Genomic DNA, 22,048 nt, shown 5'->3' on the forward strand with positions numbered 1-22,048 from the left:
CAAAAGTAATATGACATTTAAAATACTAATAGTCACAGGGTCACAGAGCTAGAGCTAATAGAATTCCAGAAGTTATTGAATACAACCCCTTTATTTTTACAGATGAGGAAACTGAGGCACAGAGACTTTTTATAACTTGCTCAGAGTCAAATAGCTAGTAAGCGTGGTAGGATTCACACCCAGGTTCTCTTGATTCCAAGCACATTGACCTAAGGATCGAATGAGATAATATTTGTAAAGTGCTTACACAATGCCTTGTATATCATAGGTGCAAAAGAAATATCTGTTCTGAGTTCAAATCCAGCCTCAGACACTAGCTGTGTGACTCTGAGCAAGTCACTTAACTCCGATTGCCTCACCAAAAAGCAAATAAACAAATAAATACTAGTTTCCTTCTTTCCTTCCTATCTACTACATTAGGTTTCCTCTCAAAAAAAAGGGGGGGGGAGAGCTAACACTTTATATAAGCACTTTGTGTATGTTATCTCATTTCATCCTCCCAACAGCCCAGTGACTTAGGTTAAAGGACTTGTCCAGGGTCAAAGATCCAGCAAGTGTCTGAGGCTGCATTTGAACTAGGCTTCCTGACTCCAAGTCCTAAACACCACACACTCCATCACCATGATGTCACATCCCTTTCAAAGTCTGTCAAGGCTTCTTTTCGTTTCAATGCACTTAAATAGTCCTTTGAATTTAGGCAGGATTGATCTGACCAGTCAACGGTAACCATTTCCATCTGCAAATGGGTACACTGACATCAACAGTATTAATTACTTATATTTAGGATAGAACAAGATTCGGAAAAAAATTTAAAGTGGAGAAAATTAAGAAAGAAAAATTTAGGGAAGAAACAAGTACAAAAACAATGGAGTTAGCAACACTTATTATCTTCATTATAATTGTCTACAGCATAATTGGACATCATACCAACCCAATGAACTAGGTATTATGGGTATTATTCCCCATTTTACAGATGAGGAGATTGAGACTAGGAAAGATTAAGTGGTTTGCCCATGGTCACATGGCTAGTCAGTGTCAGAAGTGAGATCTGAATTTAGGTTTTCTTGATCCCCCAAGGCCAGAACATTTCCCATAGAAACCCCATTCTGCGTCTCTGAAGTAATATTCCAAAACAAATCTGTGGCCAACCGTGTGTGGGAAGCATTCTCACTTTGTATACAAAGACTCTAATGGAAGAAAGCCCACACAAAAAAAAAGGACATAAGAAGTAGGATTATAACGACTTTGTCGTTATGATTTAACCCTGTCAGACACTGAAACCTCCCCGAGGGGATTGGACTAAGTTTTTCATCAGTCCTCTCCCCAAGACAAAAGGTTCAAAATTTGAAATTATCCATGAAATTACGCTGCTTGACCAGTGATTTCAGATACTCCTTTTCTAACACTCCATTCTACTGGGGATGAGCGGAGGTAAGGAAACAAGCATTTATCAAATGCCTACGCTGTGCCAGACGCTGTGCTCTACAAAGCTTTAATGCTCACAACAATCATATGAGGTAGGAGCTGATATTATCCCCGTATTTTACAGCTGAAGAAACTGAGGCAGGCTCTAGAAGTTAAATGACTTGCCCTGGGTCACACAGCTAGTAAGTGCCTGAGGCTGGATTTGACTTCAGATCTAGTGTTCTACCCACTGCCTATTGGTATTGCTAATTATCTCCATGGTTTTACTCTAGTTGTCAAAATAAAATGAAATTTAATTAAATTTTTTAGATGTCTTTTATCTGAGCTGGGACAATCTCACAGTACGGATTTGCATAAATTATTCAATTCAGTAAACTTTCGTTAATTTAAACTACATCAACCTATCTGTGAGCGCACTCTCAATATTTATACAAGTCAGTTTATGTTCAAATGTGGTGACTATAGATTGAAATTTGGAAGGGACCCTGGTGGCTATCTACTGCAACTCCTCCTGTTACAGATGAAGAAACTGAGGCCAAAAGTGGTAAAGTAACTTGCTCAAAGTCACATAGGCTATAAATAACAGACAAGATTCAAACCCAGGTCCTCTGACCCAAAATTTAGGTCTCTTTCTACTGTACCATGCAGTCACCTCTTGTCTTATTTAGTATTGTTATCTGACTTTTCCTGTGTTTGTGTTTCATTTCTAGTACGCTGTAAATTCACAGAGGACATAAAAGCTTTGTGTTATGCTGTTTTATATTGCCCTCCGTGGCTAGGACAGTGCTATGCACCTACTTGGTACTCAAATAATCAACGACAATTTTGGATAGCTGCAAAACTTGGCTGAATATATTTTTTTTAGGCAGTTGAGGTTAAGTGACTTGCCCAAGGTCACACAGCTAGTAAGTATCGAGTGTTTGGTCTGAGGTCAGATTTGAACTCAGGTCCTCCTGACTTCAGGGCCAGTGCTCTATCCGCTGCACCACCTAGCTGCCCCAACTTGGCTGACTTTTTAGTCAAGCATATTTAAGATCAAGGCTACATTTGCCTGAGCATAATCAAACTCAAAAGAAAGTTTTGGTTAGATAATTCATCAGAGTTCTTCCTACATCATTTCACAATCTATTCACCCACTCAAAAACCAAATAGAAGAAAGGCTCAATTTATGTGACAATTCACTTTCCAGAGAGAGCTGGCCCATGGCTCTGTCTGGGGGAGAAAGGTCAAGTTGATAGGAAACATCTAATGGGAAGGGAAAAAAAAAAACCACATCTAATTCTGTACTTCATTCTCAATTTAGACCATAATGACTAGCGGGGTTCTTTATAGATGACTCCTTGTCACAGCGTAAATCAAAAGATTTACGCAGATAATATTAGGAATTACTGGAAAATAACGAATCAATATCTGCTGTGGAATGACTCTTCCCCCAAAAGCATATAACAAATGAAGGCTGCTGATAAAATATATTTTAGCGTGTTTTTAAAAGTCATTAGTTTTTATTTGTTAAGACCTGACAAGATATTGCACGAGTCCTTTTTTTTAAAAGGAAAAATAATTTCAACTTAATCATTTAAAAAAGCTTTCAGACTTGACTTTATTCTGACGAAATTCATTGTCTCCTAATAGCTCACATTTGGATGATGCTTTATGGCCGCAAAGTGCTTTCACATACGTTATCTCCTTGGCTCCTGACAATGACCCTTTGAGGTAGATAATAGCCTACATGTTATTATTCCCATTTTCCAGCAACACAGACAAAGGTTCAGAGAGGTTGGGGCATTTAGCCAAGGTCACTGAGCTAGCAGGGGTGAACGCTGGATGTCAAGGGTGATACACTTCCCCCTACAGCACACTTAATTCTGACCAGTCTTACTTTTTCTTTTCAAGTAGGCATGCTCATTTCTATGTTCTCCATTACAACTAGCAATTTCAGTAAACACAATGGGCTTCATAACCCCCAAACTTCATTTTCTAGACATGAAACGTAGAGGTAAGATTTTGCAAAATTAAAAGTTATAGATATTATATGAATCCTTCTTCAAGCATCTGCCATTTTGTCAATGGGGCTCTCCCTCTGGCTTTTATGGATTGCAAGCCCTCTATAACTTAGAAGAAAGTTGCTATTGGCCAAAAAATTCATCCTGTGGCCAACCTGGTGCTGGACCTCTCTAAATTTGGCTAGAACAATCCTAACAAAAGGCCTTCAGTCCTTCACTGGAGTAATACTGGTTATCTCAAAAGTAGTGAGACTTTGTAATCTCCAGCTCCCTTGAAGGTGCAGCTGAAGGGCTCTCCTGATACCCCCCAATCATTAGCGCCCTCCTCCAGGGGTTACTTCATACTTGCTTTGTCCACGTTTTGAGTTGACTTTTGCTACGTCCCCCGTCCTCAGTAAGACGCCAGCTCCTAGAGGGGGGTGTTCTTTTCATTTTTATCTTTTTATTCCTTTTTGTTGTTGAGTCATTTTCAGTCGTGCCTGACTCTCCATGACCCCACGTGGGGTTTTCTTGGCAGACATACTAGAGTGGTTTGCTGCTTCCTTCTCCAGCTCATTTTACAGAGGTGGAAACTGAGGCAAATTGGGTTAAGCGACTTGCCCAGAGTCACACAGCTAGCAAGTGTCTGAGGCCAGATTTGAACTCAGGTCTTTCTGGCTGGAGGCCCAGGGCTCTATCTAGGCCTGTCTTCTGGTATTCCTACTGCCTAGAATAATAATTATGATAATGAGAGCTAGCATTTATATAGTACTTTGATGTGTATAAGGTGCTTTATATGTAACCTCACTTGATCCGCACAACAACCCTGGGAGACAGGTGCTATTATTTCTGTTTTACAGATGAAGAACTCCGATCAAAAGAAGGACCAGTCACGACTCCCCTGTGTGGCAGGTGGGCTGGAGGGGCCATTTTCATACACGGTCTGACTGTATGTATTTCTTATGGGGGGGGCATTGAGGGATACAAAAGGGTAGAGATTCAAATGAGAAGAAAGAAAAGAATCAAAGTATTTATAAACACACAGAAGAAAAAAAAAGGAAGCAAAGCAACTGGGGAAGTCACTACTTTGTTAAGTGTAGTATGCACTTTATTTTTTATTTTTTGCTTTTAGGCAATTGGGTTTAAGTGACTTGCCCAGGGTCACACAGCTAGTAAGTGTCAAGTGTTTGGTCTGAGGCCGCATTTGAACTCAGGTCCTCCTGACTTCAGAGCCGGTGCTCTATCCACTGTGCCACCCAGCTGCCCCTTTAGTATATGCTTTAAAAACTGGTTAACAGAACTTACTAGCTGTGTGACCCTAGGCAAGTCACTTAACCCCATTGCCTAGCCAAAAAAAAAAAAAGGTAATTAAAACTGGTTAACAGAAGTTAACATGTTCACATATATACATATGTAACATGTTCATTTTTGTTCTTCATCATATGTTTGCATGTTTGTATTGTATGTGCATATATATATGTGTTGTATATTTACTCACTGTTTACCATAAAAAATAATTTTTAAAATAGCATCTAATTATCCTCAGTGAGTTCTAGTTACCAGGTCTGTACTAATGCTATCACAAGGAATGAAGGAATTGGCAGTTTGATTGATTACTCTATCTCTATTGGTCATCATTAAAAGATAGTGGCAAATAGGAGACATAGCTCAGGAATGGAAAAGGGCTAATGTCAGCCCTATTTTCTAAGAAGCATCAGAAAATGGACTGTGTAAAGTATAGACCAATAAGCTTGATTCCAATTCTTGGAAAAATTCTAGAACACATTATAAAAGAGATGGCTGCTGAATGCTGAGAAATGGAAGCCATGTTACTAACAGTCAATTATGATGACTAGGACGTGGAAGACTAGCCTCGTTTCCTTTTTTGATGTGGTAGCTAGACTTGATGGTCTTTTATGGTATCTTTGTGGACAAGATGGAGAGTTGTGAGCCTGATGGTAGTGGAGCTGGGCATTTGGAACTAGCTGAATGTCTGGACCCAAAGAGGGCTCAAAGTTGACTTGGAAGGAGGTTTCTAATGAAGCACCTCAGGGATTTTCCTTGGCCCAAGATATTTAATGTTTTGTTAATTATTTGAATGAAGCCATAGACATGACAGAGATAGTATGCTTGCTGTCGAAGTTGATGATGAGAAGCTGTTTGGGAGAGCCAATGTATTTATTAAATATCAAATTTGGGGTCCAAGAAGATCTTGACCGACTAAACAATTGTCCAAGCTAAACAAGATTAAATAGGGACATGTGTAAAGGTTCTACCCTTGGGTTCAAAAAATCAGATCTACCAATGTTAGATGAGAGAGGTTTGTCTGAACAGCAGTGCCTATGAAAGTGCCTATGAAAAAGAGGACAAAAAAGAGGTTTGAGTAGACTAGGAGCTCAGTGTGGGTCAGCAATGTGACATAGCAACCAAAGAGTTAATCACAGCTTACATCAAGAGATGCAGAGCATAAGGAAGGGGATGAGTGAAGGACAGAAGAACTTTCACCTTGAGTAGGATAATAAAGGAGGATGTGGCTTACAACTCCAGTGCACACCAAGAGTAATGGAACCTAGGCCTCAGGAAGTGTAGAATCACCTTCACCAGACTGCTGGGTCACCATGATAGAAGATATTGCGTAATGAATACTACAGAAATGGTTATGTTAAGAGGAACACGCACGAGGATTCTTCTGCCCAGACCACATCGGAAGTTCAGCGTTCATTCCCAGCTGTCATGACTTGTGACATCAGGAAGGATGTTGACAAGTCAGGATCTGCACTGAGGAGGATAATGCAAGCAAAGAAAGCACTAAAGAGCCAGATGTGGGGTAGTGGTTAAAGAACTGAGAACGTTTTGCCTAGAGGGGAGAAGGCTGAAGTGGGATGTCAGAGGATCTGAGGGCGGGCTGTGTGAATCAGCCTCACCCTGCTTGGTCCAAGAGGGTAGACCTGAGAGCAATGGGTGCAAGTGACCTAAAGGCAGACTTGGCCTCCCCAGAAAGAAAAAGCTTCGAACAATTCGAGCTGCCCGAAGTGGGAGTGGGTTTCCTTGGGAGGCATAAAGTTCTCCTGCTGGAAGACCCCAAGTGGCAATGATGTTGGTCTTGAGACACAGGGCTAGGCCTGAAGGCAGGAGACCTGGGTTTAGTTTGTGGCTCTGATGCTAATTAACTATGCTTCCCTGGCGAGTCATTTAAGTATATCATGCTGCCATTTCCTCACCCGTAAAAAGGGGGATGCAAACACTGCCTCCCTCACAGGGTTGTTATGAAGAAAAGGCTTTCCAAAAACTTAAGGTAGCCTATCATTTTGAACCAACGTTATTATTATTTGGGGACAGGTCAGACTAGGTGACATAGGATTATAAATTTGAAGCTGAAAGAAACCTTAGAGATCATCTCATCCAACCCCACCATTTTACAGGGGAGGAAACTGAGGCCCAGATGGTCAACACATCTTCAGAAGCAGAGGTGGGATTGAACCCAGCCTTCTTTCTGACGTGTCGCCCCGCCCCCAGCACCACCGTGTCCCTTAGAGTCTGTGTTTAAGGGAACATGGAGGAAGTCACTTCTTACCCAAAGGCAGAGCACAGCATCTGGTACATAGTAGGTGTTCAATAACTTCTTGTTGGATTGAACTGAATTACTGTACAAACACTCCAGTGGAGGTTGTTTGGAGTCAGTGTGGAGTGCTGGAAAGCACATTGAAGTGAGAGACTATTTTTCATTCATTTTGGACTGTTAGGGCTGGAAGAAACATTCAAACCTATCCAGTCCAACCCCTTGTTTTTCAGATGGGGAAACTGAGCCCCTGAGAGGTGCTGCCATCTTTCCAAAGTCACCCAGCTATTGGCAGAGCCAGTATCCCAGCAAGCTCAGGCTTCCTCTCTCCAAATCCAATAGTCTTTCCAAGTCTTTGGGCCACTGACCAGGAGAAGGTGAGATGACATGACTTGTGCATTCCCCTCTAACTCTCACATCAAATGATTTTTCTTATGAACCTAAATTTAATTTTAAGCAGATAGTTGAAAAGAGAAATGCAGAGCATCCTTTAGTATGTCTAATGCACTATGTAAAATTCTCCCCAGCATAACAATTTTAACTCATTCACAAAAAGATGAGAGGTAACAAAGCACTGCATAAGGGAAGGGAAGGGAAGGGAAGGGAATGGGTATTTATTAAGCACCTACTACATGCCAGGCACCGTGCTAAGCATGTTTATAAATATTATCTCATTTGATCCTCACAACAACCCTATGAGGTAAGGGAATTTATTATCCTCATTTGCAGTTGAGGAAACTGAGGCAGACAGCGGTTAAGTCAAGTACCCAGTTTCACACAGCTACTAAATATCTGAGGCTGGCTTTGAACATAGGTCTTCCTGACTCCCTTCCCAATGTTCCTCCCACCAGCTGGAATTAGGACTCTAGATGTGGAGTCAAAAAGACTTGGGTTCAAAACCAGCATTTACTACCTGGATGACACTGGGAAAGTTGCTTGACCTTTCTGTGCCACAGTTTCCTCATCTATACAATGGGGGTGTTGGACTGAATAGCCCCAGTGGTCTCTGCCAGCTCTAAATCTGTGTTTCTACAGAAAGTGGCTCAGTAAAGAGCCACAACTATTCCATCTCCTTGGCTCCAGGAGCCATACCTTCCTCCAGCCCCATACTGCTTCAGAGAGCAAAGCTACCCAGCCCCATCTCCCACTTCCCAACTCCAGGTAGCTTGTTTTCTTTAAATGGTGCAACATAAGAAAACAGATGGAAGCAAAACAGTAAAACCTGCTGGGATCATGTTATGCTTGGCTTCCTGTGGGGGATGGGGGGGGAAGAGAAAGAGAGATAGAGACAGAGAGAGACATAAACAGAGAGAGAGACAGAGACAGAGAGAGAGAAATGGGCAATGAATGGATAGGACCACTGGAATGACAAGTTTACGGCTCAGAAGGGTTCTTCCGTGTTCCAGAATATCAGAGCTTCCTTTTTCCCCCCCTTTAATTTTAATGTCCTGAAAGCTTCCAGTTAGTACTTTTGGAAGAAAGCCCAGATTAAAGGAGACATCCTAAGCAGGGTAGGGTGAAGACAGATGGAATAAACAGACTCTGGATGCGCAAAAATAAACTGCAGAAAAGCCGATTCTTAAAGAAAGCTTAAAAGGAAAAGATGACGAGCTTGTCCGAGATCCAAGAGCAGAGCAGTGGATTAAAAGAAACACTTTCCCCACAAAGAAAACGTCGTCCAAAGCACTCACAGACTCACAGAATGCCGGGCGTCGGGGATCTCCTCAGCTAGGAGGTTCTTTCCAGAGGCGTGAAGCCATGCCTGCCCAACTTGTGTGACTCGTAACCATGGCCCCCTCTAAGTTTGCCAAGGGAGTTCATATGACACGTTAGGAATCTTCCTTATTTTCTCTGGTCATCATGAGTACAGCAACGAAGTACACAGGCTAACCATTGTCTGTCCTACCACATGACCAGCCCGTGCTTTTCCTTAATAATTCTTTTGTGAAGTGTTTGTAGCCTACTCACACCTATGACGTCTGTCTCCATTGTCCTCTGGGTGATATTCATCTTCAGTTCTCTAGAGTTTGTAGTGTTCCATGACTCGCAGTCATACCCACAGAATATTAGAAAGATGGGCCTTTGTTTCAGGGAGCAGTTACATAAGATCTGTAACTTCCCAAAGACAATCATTAGATTGCACTTTCTTCCTCCTGTTTAATTCTGGAGGCAATTCATCATCCGTTTGCAGAGTCTATGTGTATACTGATGGGCAAACTAGAAATTATCTACCTAACTACATGTCATAGCCTGGACAGCAAGTATTCTTCATTCACTTGTTTTTCCCGTACGCGCAATTAGGCCCAAGCTCTTTTGCGAGATTCGAGCTCTCTTCCAGCAAGCTCTACAGTATTCCAGAGTACAATATTCCAACCTGCATAGTGTCAGTCACAACCTAGCCTATCCGGGGAACCTCACCAACTATAGGGTATCTCTCTTCAACTTGGACACTGTGCTGGATCCCCTTCGTTACATTTCTGTTTTATGTCTCTTGATACTGAGCAGAGAAGTGTCAAACAAGATTAGCTCTTTTGTCCTATCTTTTAAGGAATCTTGCATCATTTTGATTTCTTCATGGGAGACATTTTGCTATAAGAAAGCCTTTAAGGCAATATTCTGTGTGAAACAATTAGATGTTGTTTTATAGACAGTAAGCAATAAGCCCACTGAGAGCTCTTATTCTTCACATGTTTTAGTAAACTGTATGATGGGGAGCTGTTGACTATGAAATATCCCTTGCAAAAGCCTGCTTGTCCTTCTAATACCCTAATCAAGAAGGCCCTTAATGTGTGCAGGTGAAAAGAAAGAAAGAGAGAGAGAGAGAGAGAGAGAGAGAGAGAGAGAGAGAGAGAGAGAGAGAGGAAGGAAGGAAGGAAGGAAGGAAGAAAGAAAGAAAGAAAGAAAGAAAGAAAGAAAGAAAGAAAGAAAGAAAGAAAGAAAGAAAGAAAGAAAGAAAGAAAAAGAAAGAAAAGGAAGGAAAGAAGAAAGATAGATAGATAGATAGATAGATAGATAGATAGATAGATAGATAGATGAGAATAGGCAATTAGGTGGGTAGTTTCACAGATTTAGAGTTAGAAAGGAGCTCAGAGGTCATTCTAGACCAACGACCTTATTTTACAAATGAGGAAACAGAGACAAGAGAGATGATGTGACTTGTTTAAGATCACACCAGGGGTAAGTGGCAGAACCAGAACAACAACCCAGGTCTGCTCACTCTGAACCCAATACTCTTCTCCATTAACCATGATGTTCTCTTGGCCACTTTTTTTGGCAGTAACATGGTCTGAGATTTTTTCCCCATGACTTTGCTCTTCACCTCCTTTAGATAACTCGAGAAGCTGTCCTTGTCACCTGAAGCATGGATCTTCCCTATGTATTCTTGATCTAGTTCAGCTGTTTTCCTTACCGTTGTTCTCTTCCAAGGCTTTTTTTATTCCCCCTATGACAAAATCTGGGGCTGTGGTTTTTAAGTACAAATACAGAGGCTCCACTGTCCTTCATATTAAAAAGAATTCATTATAAAGACTTCTTTGCAGATCTTTTCCATTTTTCTTCTGCTCAATGTACTCCCACTTTCATCTTTAAATGCCCTTGTGACAATTTGCTTGGTTGTGTCTCTTGCCAAGCTTTCTTTAATTTTTTCCTTACACTGTTCCTGTATTTTATGAAGCAATACTGCTCACAAAGTTACCATCTTTCTCCATAACATTGTACAAACAAGTCTGTATTATCAACTGATATTGTCCTTGGCTCTCATATTATTCTATTTGGAAAGCAAGTCAAGTGTTTGCTGACTAAAGCAGTTTTGAGACTTTTGCCCTTCTAGCTATATCAGTTGATTTACATTGGTTAAACTATGGTACAAAATTACTGTAATTGGTGTTGGTGCCCTTTCTTCCATCCATATCCCATTTTTCAGAATCAGTAACTTGTTTAAATAAGTTAAGTTGGAATTGTTTTAATTGCATGCCATACCTTTTTTTCATTTGTATTCCTTCTTCTAGATTTTTATTAATTTTGTATTGATTTTGATCTTTGCTCCAACAAGTCAGTGGGCTGAGTATACACAGACAGTTGATTCAAGAATGACTCCCATATCAGTAACAAGTTATTTCCTGTCTATTAAAATATAATCGATTTTATTTTTGTGATATTATTTGGCACTCCCCACAACTGGCACCTTCTGATTTTCTTTTCCTTGAAGGAAGTATTTATCCTGCATAAACAAGGGATTCCTGGGTAGTGAACAAGTCTTTTGTCTCGCTCACTCCTTTTCCATGATCCAGGTTTTCAACCTATTTTTGCCACCCTCCCCTATTATCACCTTTGCAATGAAACCTTCAAGTATCAAGGCATATGTTAATTTAATTTGGAAAGTCTTACAGAGTTCTTTGTACAATTTCTGTACCTCTATATCCTCCGGAGAAAACATTGCCTAAGCTACAATTATTTTCATGGTGATCTTTTTCAAATACTTATTTTGCGTTTCTATTTTCGGACATGCCCAATATGGGAATTTGTTTTGCTTGATTGTATTTTTGTTTTTCTTTTGTTCTTTTCCAATGGTGAAGGGAGGATGAGATAGAGAGAAAACAGATTTTTGGGAAATTAAAAAAAACTTAAAAACAAGAAATAAAACATATGCACTGCAATATGACACAACCAAATGTCTCATGGAATAATGTTTCTTGCTGCTTTTCTACACACAAGAAAATCAGCTCTTCGGTGTCTTTAGAAATGTTAACTGAGTCGAACTGAGCTGCCTCTCCAGGAGAACCTGTGAATCATTCTTCCTTATAGCTACAATTCCTTACATCTGTTGGCTTCATATTTGATAGAACATAAGCTTCTTTAGGAAAGCGACTGTTTTGTTTCTGTCTCTGTATCTCTAGCACCTAGCACAGTGCTTTGTGTCTAGGAGGTGTTTAATAAATGCTTGTTGAAATAAATTTATAGTGAAGATCTCAAGTATAGCTTAGCTCCTCCAATGCTAGGAACACTGGGTCACTGAGTAAAGACCTTACAATTACCAACGGCTAAGTAGATGGGTGTGAATAATCTAAAAACTGTGTGAATCCCTCACCTGCTACTTCCCTTTCTGCCATGCTGCAAAACCATAGGGGATTCATATAGGGTTAAATACCATTTTGTATTTTTCTTTTTTCATGGATTGCCATGGCCAGTGATCTTATCACTAAGAGGCCAGCCTAATGGTGATGAGTCTCTCTGCACTTAACTAGGCTGGTCCTTAGAAAACAGATAGAATTTGTCACTGAGGCTGGAGTCCCAGCCTCCCCAGCATAGTAGAACCTGTCCCAGATCCCACTCCATTGGCCAAGCCTTTGAGAACCCAGCTCCAACAACACAGCATGGTGAGGCTTTGAAGAGGACTTTTGTGAATGATGTTCTCATTAAAGCTCACTGGAAAAAAATCTGAAGCTGTTTTTATTCAGCTTTTACACAGGCAAAAACCAAAACCCCATTATAGGTCATTGCCATTGGAACCATATCCAAGAAAATCCACAGGTAATGCTCAGATTTCATGTTAGCCATCACACTCAGCCTGCTCCTCACTAAAGCGTCCAACTGAGAGCCATTCGTGATTCCCCAGAAGTTCTCTATGATTAGAAACTGCAATGTGGCAGAATTTGGTGGAAGTCTAGAGCCCATTCACAGAATCAAAGAATCTTAAACCTCGACATTGCTCAGGGCGCAGCAGAAAGAACACTGACTCCAGGAGACCTGAAGACCTGGGTTCAAATTCCACCTCCAATGTTTATTACTTGGGTGACCCTGGGCAAGTCATTTAACATCTACAGGCCACAGTTTCCTCACTGGCAAAATGAGAAGCTGAACTAAGTGGCTTCGGAAGTCATTTCCAGCCGTATAATCCACATAATTAATCCACTCCGAGGGCGGGGAAGGAGGAATAATGAAGATGAGGTGAATCCTCTGCCTTGTCAGAGAGAGACATGGGCCACCATATGAAAGGATTTGAGGCAGCATGGCGTGTCAGATAGGGTGCTGCCCTTTAAGGTGGGAAGACATGAGTTCAAGTCCTGCCTTTGATGCATACTGACTGTGTGACCCTGGACAAGTCATTTAATCTCTCAATGTCCCCAGATAGTTCTCTAACAGAGGGGCTGGTGATCTACATCAGTGAAGGGAGCCCCTATACCGGAAGTTCCCACATAGAAATGAAATCTCGGGTCTAAACAAAATCCATAGTGAAAGACACCAACAACTACTACAAAAACAGAGAGGAAAAGCTTCAGGCAGGCAGATAATGCTTACCAACATTACACTATAGTATGCCACATTTGTATGATCAACCACCAGGTGAAGACAATACAACGTCTCACTTTACACTATAGTGCGCCACATTTGTATGATCAACCACCAGGTGAAGACAATACAACGTCTCACTTTACACTATAGTGCGCCACATTTGTATGATCAACCACCAGGTGAAGACAATACAACGTCTCACTTTACACTATAGTGCGCCACATTTGTATGATCAACCACCAGGTGAAGACAATACAACGTCTCACTTTACACTATAGTGCGCCACATTTGTATGATCAACCACCAGGTGAAGACAATACAACGTCTCACTTTACACTATAGTGCGCCACATTTGTATGATCAACCACCAGGTGAAGACAATACAACGTCTCACTTTACACTATAGTGCGCCACATTTGTATGATCAACCACCAGGTGAAGACAATACAACGTCTCACTTTACACTATAGTGCGCCACATTTGTATGATCAACCACCAGGTGAAGACAATACAACGTCTCACTTTACACTATAGTGCGCCACATTTGTATGATCAACCACCAGGTGAAGACAATACAACGTCTCACTTTACACTATAGTGCGCCACATTTGTATGATCAACCACCAGGTGAAGACAATACAACGTCTCACTTTACACTATAGTGCGCCACATTTGTATGATCAACCACCAGGTGAAGACAATACAACGTCTCACTTCGCCAATTGCTTGTTCACTATAATAAAAGGTGAGGTTTGGTGGAGCAGTCCCTAATGGATCTTCTCCAACAAGGTGTCTCACAAGCATAAGTCAAACACAAAATTCCTTGAAAGATACACATAAAAAAAATATTGCACAGAATAAGTCTTTAAGTCTAAAAGACTCATTAGCTCCAAGGCGAGCACACAATGAACATTAATTAAACACTGAAAGATGTTTCTAAAGCAAGTTAAAGGAAGTTGTAGATTTCCCTTGAGAGACAGGCAGAGAGTTAAATATCTGGGATAATTTATGTGTAGTCCTGTAGGACCATGAAGTAGCTAACCCATGAAGCTTCCTTCCAAAAATTATTGGTCTTCTATCCCAGAAGCATGTGTTTTTCACTTTTGTGCAGATTTCACCAATATTAATGATGGACATTGGCCGGGAGGAAGAGGGTAGGGCATAACATGATGCTGGAAAAATAAAGGGGTGGTGGTAGTGATTATTTTGCTTAAAATTATGTAAACCTCCAGAGCAAGAGGGAACAAAAGCCCATCTAAAATGTCGCGACATTTTTCCATCAATATTGACCTCTTTTCCCTTGTAGTATTGTGCCTAATGGGCTGATGAGGGCAGTTCTGGTACATCAGCTAAGAGGCTTTATTTACCAGGGGATTTGTCAGCAAAATACCCAGGCACCATTTTTAGGATCAATTCTTTGGAGGCAATTGAATTTCACAAATGCCAGAGGCTACATTTCTCAAAGCCATGTGGTCCACTATATAAAAGCCTAATCTCACTATAGTTAGAAACCTCATCTGTCTGTAGGTCACCTACAAACTCGCCAGGTGGTCTTCTAAACCACATGCATCTCTCCATTCTTGATTTTCTGAAGAACTGCTACTGACGCTTCTCTTTGTAGGCATCCAGATTTGTTCCCTACGTTGATGCTTCTAATAGATAGGAGACCAAACTGATGGGGAATTTCCTCCATCAGTGCCCAATGTAAATAATAATAATTGTAATAGTTGTTGTCATAGCTGACATTTATATAGCTCTTACTATGCACCAACAGCTCTATTAAATGCTTTATGAATATTATCTCATTTGATCCTCACAACAACCCTGGGAGATCAGTGATATTATTATCTCCATCTTACAGATGAGGAAACTAAGACAAAGAGGAGTTAGGTGACTTGCCCAGGATCACACAGGTTCGAATTCAGTTCTTCCTAACTCCAGTCCCAATGCTCTGTCTACCAATCCACTTAGTTCCTCATTCTAATTAATCCTTGGCTTTGCCTTTCTGTAAACTCTCCCAAGGATATATTCCCAACCCACTTGAGGTCTTCCCGTACAACACTTGGGCTGCCCACCTGTTGTCTCTCATCCTTGTGCCATGACCAGCCTCCCTCCTTTTCTGACTATTACTTTGAAATGGCACTTCTGGTCCTCACACATCGTTGGGCAACACGTCGCTACTGACTTTTGCCCACCATGCATCTTTCCATTGCCCTGTCGGTAACTTGCAAAGTGGCTCTTTTGAGAATGTGACATGACGTAATTCACAGATATTTTTTATCAGTGGGAGGATATTGATGTTAAAAAGATGGACGTTTGCGGCCAGTGACAGGAGCATTGAAAGTGCTCTATTGGCTAAACAAATTGTACTACATACATATATAACGCAATGTTACTGCATTGTAGAAAATCACCACATTGTGAGACGTGAGGACTAGGAGAATTCAGAGAAGAATCAGAAAACATACAGACTGATACGAGGCGAAGCAAGAACACCCACCCGAGCAGAAAGAACAAAAACCAAACTGAGTACGCTGTAATTATTGGCTGTAGAAAGAATCGAGAAAATGCACCTATTATGCACCTGCCAGATGCCAGGTACTGTACTAAGCACTGGGGACACAAAGAAAAGCAAAAACAGTCCCTGCCCTCGGGGAGCTTAAAACCTAATGGAGAAGACAACATACTGTGCACAAAGAAGGTATAAATAGGATGAACTGGACTACAAGTCATTTAATCACTATGGGCCTCCGTTTCCTTTATCTGTAAAATGAGAAGGTTGTGCTAGATAACCTTGAATGTCCCTTCCATCTCTACCCCCCCCACAGATGCAGATCACAGCCCATCCAAGCTTGCCCATTCTGTGTGACACTTTCACATCCTCTCATAAATTTGCCACAACAGGTTAGTGATGTCTCAGAAAGGGTCATTACTTAAATCCTGAAAACGTGTCATCAAACCAAGATGATTCACTCACAACAGGCAATTTGCCAACTGGCTAACTGGCGTATACTCTCAGCGTGATTTCCCTGGATGAGTCACAGCTTGCTTTCATAAAAAATTCTTCCTCACCTCTTCTTGCTCAGCAGACTCCAAGGGGGGGAAATGAAGCAACTGAACTTACTAAAGGAAGCATGACCCAGCAGGAAGAAGACCCAGGGTCCATTCATTCATCCTGTTAAAACACGAGCACCTGGATAGGCTCTTGATTTTACAGTATTGACAAGATAATGAGTCAAAATGGCGGCATAATGAACAGCGGTAGAGCCTTCAAAATTAGGAAGACCTGGGTCTGAGTCTTGACGCTGGCTCGTAACTTGTAACCATGATCAAGTTATTTAACATTTTAGTGTCTCAACCGACTTGTTAAGACCATAAGTTGCAGAAGTCACTGATCTACATCAGTAGAGGGACTTTGTTCACCAAGAGTTTCCCACGCTGATGAAAGCACAGGTCCTGACCAAAATAGAGAGATAGACAGACAGACAGGCAGACAGATAGATGATTGATAGATAGATAGATAGATAGATAGATAGATAGATAGATAGATAGATGAATAAATAAATGAGGCAAAACTAACATTGAAAGATTTTTTTAAAAGCTTGTAGTAAATATGAGCTCTATGGGCCACTCAGGCATCTCACTGGGATCTAAACCAGGCATTCTTGAACCTAAGTCCAACAGTCTGTGGACAGATTCCAGGGGGCCACAAACTTTGATGAAAAAAATTGTATACCTTTATTTTCACAAACCTCTAACTGAAATTTAGCATTTTCTTATTATGATTTTTTTTTTTAAGGCATGATTCTGAGAAGTCCATAGGAGTCACCAGAATGCCCAAGAGGTTGAGGACACAATACGGGGTAGGAAGCCCTGTCTTAGAAAGTAGGAACACAGAGCTAGAAATGAAAGGGATCCCCAAGGCAGCCTATCGCAACCACTTTATTTTACAGATAGGGAAATTGAGGCACAGAGAAATAGATCATAGAGCTAGAGCTGAAAGGAACCTCCTAGGCCCACCCCCTTATTTTACAAATGGGGAAAGTAAACAAAAAAGTAATTGAATGATTCATCCAGCATCATTGAGGAATTGCCAGGGGTAGAATTTGAACCCCAAGCTTCTGCCTCCAAGGTTCAGCCTCTCTATCATACTGCCCTGCTTCACCTAGTCTACTTCAGAACAGCCCAAAGCCTGAATAATGATGAAATGCACGTTCTCACTTTTGTATGAATCAAAGAGATTTCATTCTAAAGGCATTGAAGTCTGGGTCTCTTACCCCATAGCTGTAAATCTGGAACAGGAAACAAAATCATTAAGGTCACATATTTATAACATCATATTCAATTAGGTTGGAAGAGTGTAATTTCTGTCATCGTCTCATAAAAAGATGTGTTTTTCTCTCAGATCTCCTCGAAAGGGAAGCAGCCTCTATTGTGACAGATAGGGACTGTTTTCAATCAGTTACAAGGAGCAATCTAATTAGGAGATGGTTTAGTGCAGTAACTGACTCCAGACTAATTTGATTTCTTTAGGTCTCTAAAGATCAATTGATCTGATTTGTTTTCCCTCCCCAAAGGCTATTTAGGAAAAAAAGGAGACTGAAATGCCTCAAAATGAAATCCAAAACCTTCGCTGCTTTCACGCGACTTAGGTCATCTTGTAAACTCCCAGCTAGACAGCAGCCAGGGCTCCCTTGGGCCGCGGTCGAAACACCAAAACCTCCTTAGCTTTGGGGTGTTTGGGGAGCTGCTTCCATCGCCGGAAGCCTCCCCACTGAGTGGGAACTCCTGAGTGGACTCAAACCTGGAAGGGACCATTGAGGTCACCCTCGCATTTTATAGATAATAATAATAATGATGATAATAATTACAAACCATAATGCACTGCATCAGTGTAAGCTAAGTATTTTCTCCGCATAATCTCATTCAATCCTCATAACAGCTCTATGGGGCAAGACTTGGCACCAGGAAGTTCTGAGTTCAAATCCTACCTTTGATACTTATTAGCTGTGGGACCTTGGGCAAGTCACTTAACATCTGCTTGCCTCAATTTCCTCACCTGTAGAGTGGGGCTATTAAAAGCTCCTGCTTCTAAAGCATTCTGCAGAGCTTAAGGCACTATGTAAACGCTAGCTATGTTTATGCATGATGTACTGTATGCTGATAGTATATCATTATTGCACTATGATATGTTTGCTATTATTATACTATTATGTATCATATGCTGTTATTACTCCCATTTTACAGATTAGGAAACTGAGCCTTAGGAAAGCCCAAGGTTCTGTGGTTAGTAAAAGAAAAGGGGATGAGCATTTATATAGCACCTGTGGTGTGCCAGGCACTGTACTGATCACTTTACAAGTATGATCTCCCTTGATCTTCACACGCTCTCTGTGAGCCGGGGCCTGTCAGTATTCCCAGAGTCACCCAGCTAGGAAGTGTCTAAGGCTGGATCTGAACTCAGGTCTCCCAGAGCATGGGCCCAGCACACTATCCACCGTGCCACCAGCCACTCTCATACAAGGAAACGGAGGCCCACATGGTGTGAAGTCACACAAGAGTAAACGTCAGCACCAGGATTCCCGCAGGTGCACCGATCTTGCCCAGATGCAGCACTGCCTCTGGAAATGATTGGAAAGACTGTCCTCATGGATACTGATATCTCCAAGGGTTAACCTACATGTGCACCTAGACCCAAAAGGACCATAAATTCAGAGCCAGAATAGACCTCAGGAGTTTTCTAGTGCCACCCTTCATTTTATGTTTGGGGAAACTGAGGCCCAGAGAGACGCAGTGACTTACGCAGATTCACACAGGTGTGAAGCGTCAGAGTCCAAACTTGAACCCAGGTTCCCTGACCCCAAATCTAGCACTCTTGGCTCTGTACTATGAAGGAGGTTTTGTTTCCAGGAATAGCCTTAGAAATACTACCAGGGGTATCAATTAAATAACATCAGAATCCCATTGACCTTGAGGCAGTATGGTTTATCAAGAATGCTAAATTTGTAGGGAGGACCTGGGTTCAAATCCTGATCCTCCTGTTCAGTAACTGTGTAACCTTGAGCCCTCTCTGGGCTTCAGTTCCTTCATCTGTGAAACAAGAATCTAAGATTCACTGAAACAAGACGAATGAGGCCATCACGACCCCCAGGTCTGTAGACATACTTCAGATGTCAGCTCAATGGTAGGACTTGTCTGCTTCAACATCAAGTCTCTCTATGTTTATGCTGTCTCTCACAAAAGTAGCTTCCCCATGTCTGGCTGCCCGATGTGTTCTCCAGGCACGCCCCATTTCTGTTTGATAGATACCAAAGTACAGACATGTTTACATTGCTTTTGTCTGAGTGTTCCTGGTGCCACGCACAGCGCTGCCCATAGAGAGTGCCTAACAATGCTTGTTAGTCTAGTGGTCAATGTGTGGAAAGCCCAGCTATCCCAACTGGCTAAGTCCAATGGGAAGCCGCCATCCCCCATGGCAGAATCGCTTTCCTCTCCAGCTCTGAGCATGCTTTTGGTGCAGCAGAAATGGACAGTACCAAAAACAGGTCTACACTTGCATATTTATGCATCGATTGTCACGTTGATTCAACACATATTGATTGTGTTGTGTATGTTGCTGCACAGCTACAAGGAGGTGCTGGGAGAGATATGAAGTTCAGAGAAGACACAGTCCCTCACTCTCTGAATCTCTCTTCTTGGTAATGACCATTCTGAGACCCTGCATGATACTCTGCTTTATTCTGTAATGTATTTATGATGATCACAGTTTCATGTATGCTTTTTATCTCTGTGTTTGACTATAAGCTCCATGATGGCAGAAAATGATGTTTTTCCTAAGCTTTTTCTCTTCCCATCTCTACCCCAATGTTCTGAACACAATGGTCATCTGATGGATATTTGTTGAGTTGTTGAATGAATGGGCCATCCACACCCTGCTCCCACAGGCTGAAGTTCTGGTCAGCGATCTGTTGGATGAGCCATACCTCTGCCCAGGCTGTTGTCATTGTCTGGAACAGGGGTGAGGAACCTGAAGCCTCGAGGCCACATGTGACCTTCTAGGTCCTTGAGTTCGGCCTCTTGACCAAGTCCAAGGGGACTTGTTCTGTGCAGCTTGGATTCAGTCACAGAGCCGCACTTGAGGACCTAGAGGGCCAGACTCTGGAATGTGCCCCTTCCTCATCTAAAGCGCAGCTCAGCAGAACCCAGAGAACAGTTTATACAGAAGCAACAATGTAAAGAGAAAAGAACTTGGAAAGACTTGAGACCACTGACCAGACAATAATCAACCACCAAAAGACTGATGATGAAGCATGCCACTCATCACCTGACAGAGAAGTGAGAGAGTCAAGACGCGGGAGGAGACATACATTCTTGGACAAAGAAACTATGTGGATTTCTTTTGCTAGATTATGTGTATTTGTTACGAGGCCTTTTCTTTCTTTCTTTTTTTTTCAATTGAGGGGAGTGGTGGGTGGTAACGGGGGATAGGAACAGTGTTCCCAAACTAAAAAAAAAAAAAAGATGAGAAGGAAAACCAGAAGGAATCACAGTCCAGCAGGATGCCTTTTCAGTGTACATATTGAACTTATTATATGCTTAAAAAGAAAAGCAAACTCTAGAATAGAGATTCCCAGTTTCACCTACAATCCCCTTCTGTTCTACAGTGTGTGTCAAAATGCTCATTTTATTTAAGTGCTTTTAAGTTCCGAATAAAAAGCAAGAAAGGAGAGAAAGGGGGGAAAACAGAGCTTAGCTGCCATCTCCAACACAAGGCCCTTCCTTATCCCCCAGCACTAAAACAACATCTCATATGCAGTAGGTGCTCAATAAATGCTTATTGGATTGTGCTGCTAATGCTTGCTACCTTTGGAAACTAGTCTATAGATTTTCTATTTACTTATCTGTGTGGACCTTGTATACCCTGGTTTTGTACTTGTGTTTCCAGTGATCAGCAAGTGTCTTACACATCAGAAACACTTACCTAGGCCTACCCAGAGTATGGGCTGGTTGTTCCAATGCATCCTGAGGGAGCATTCCCACTGACTCTCTCTAGGCCTGTAGGTGCTCAGTAAGTGTTTGCTAAATTGAATTAAGTAGAATAGGACCAAAAATTGGAAAAACAGACATTTTCTGTTTTCTTAGAATGTGCTCAGAAACTCTGTATGCATTGAAAGAAAATATGACAATCTATGAGACGTTTGTACCAGAGATTTGGTTAGGAGTTCATGACCCAGTTACTAAGACTTCTGTTTTCTGGGATTTGGGTGTTCCATTAAAAAATATCTGTTAAGCATCACATAGACAAGAGCTCAGTTGATTTATTGTCTTAAATGAGCAAACCGACCTAATTGAAAAGAAGAGGCACTAAAAAAAAAATCAGGGGAGAATATGGGTGGTGTTAGTCTCAAGACCTGGGACCTCTACTAGTAAACATAAGGACCCTATGAAGCCAACTCTACAATTATGGCACCATACACGAGGTCGGGACATAGCACTTCAGGCTTCCACTTTACAGAGAATCATAGATTTAGAACTGGGAAGAACTACAAGTGGCCATCCAAACCCTCATGTTACAGATGGGGAAATCAAGGCCCAGAGAGTGGGTCTCACAATAACTTATCTGAGCTCACAAATAGTAAGGCTGTAGCTGGGACTTGAATCCATACCCTGTGACTCAAATCCAATGACCTTTCCATTGTACCACACTACCTCTTGCCCTCTTCCCTTCCCACAGTTTCTTTTCATCAACAGACATACTCCAGGAGACCTAGGAATGTAAAGATTCCTTGAC

The 22,048-nt window shown here is 41.6% G+C and overlaps 1 protein-coding gene across 1 annotated transcript in view; it reads right to left on the bottom strand.

The window, feature by feature from the left end:
• The window catches only part of TBX20 (T-box transcription factor 20), a 77,079-nt gene that overhangs the window by 18,419 nt on the left and 36,612 nt on the right, over positions 1-22,048 (bottom strand). The gene's annotated exons all lie outside the window — the stretch shown is intronic.

This window comes from Phascolarctos cinereus, unplaced genomic scaffold, assembly GCF_003287225.1.
Source record: "Phascolarctos cinereus isolate Bilbo 61053 unplaced genomic scaffold, phaCin_HiC Scaffold_4;HRSCAF=312, whole genome shotgun sequence".
Lineage (NCBI taxonomy): Eukaryota > Metazoa > Chordata > Mammalia > Diprotodontia > Phascolarctidae > Phascolarctos > Phascolarctos cinereus.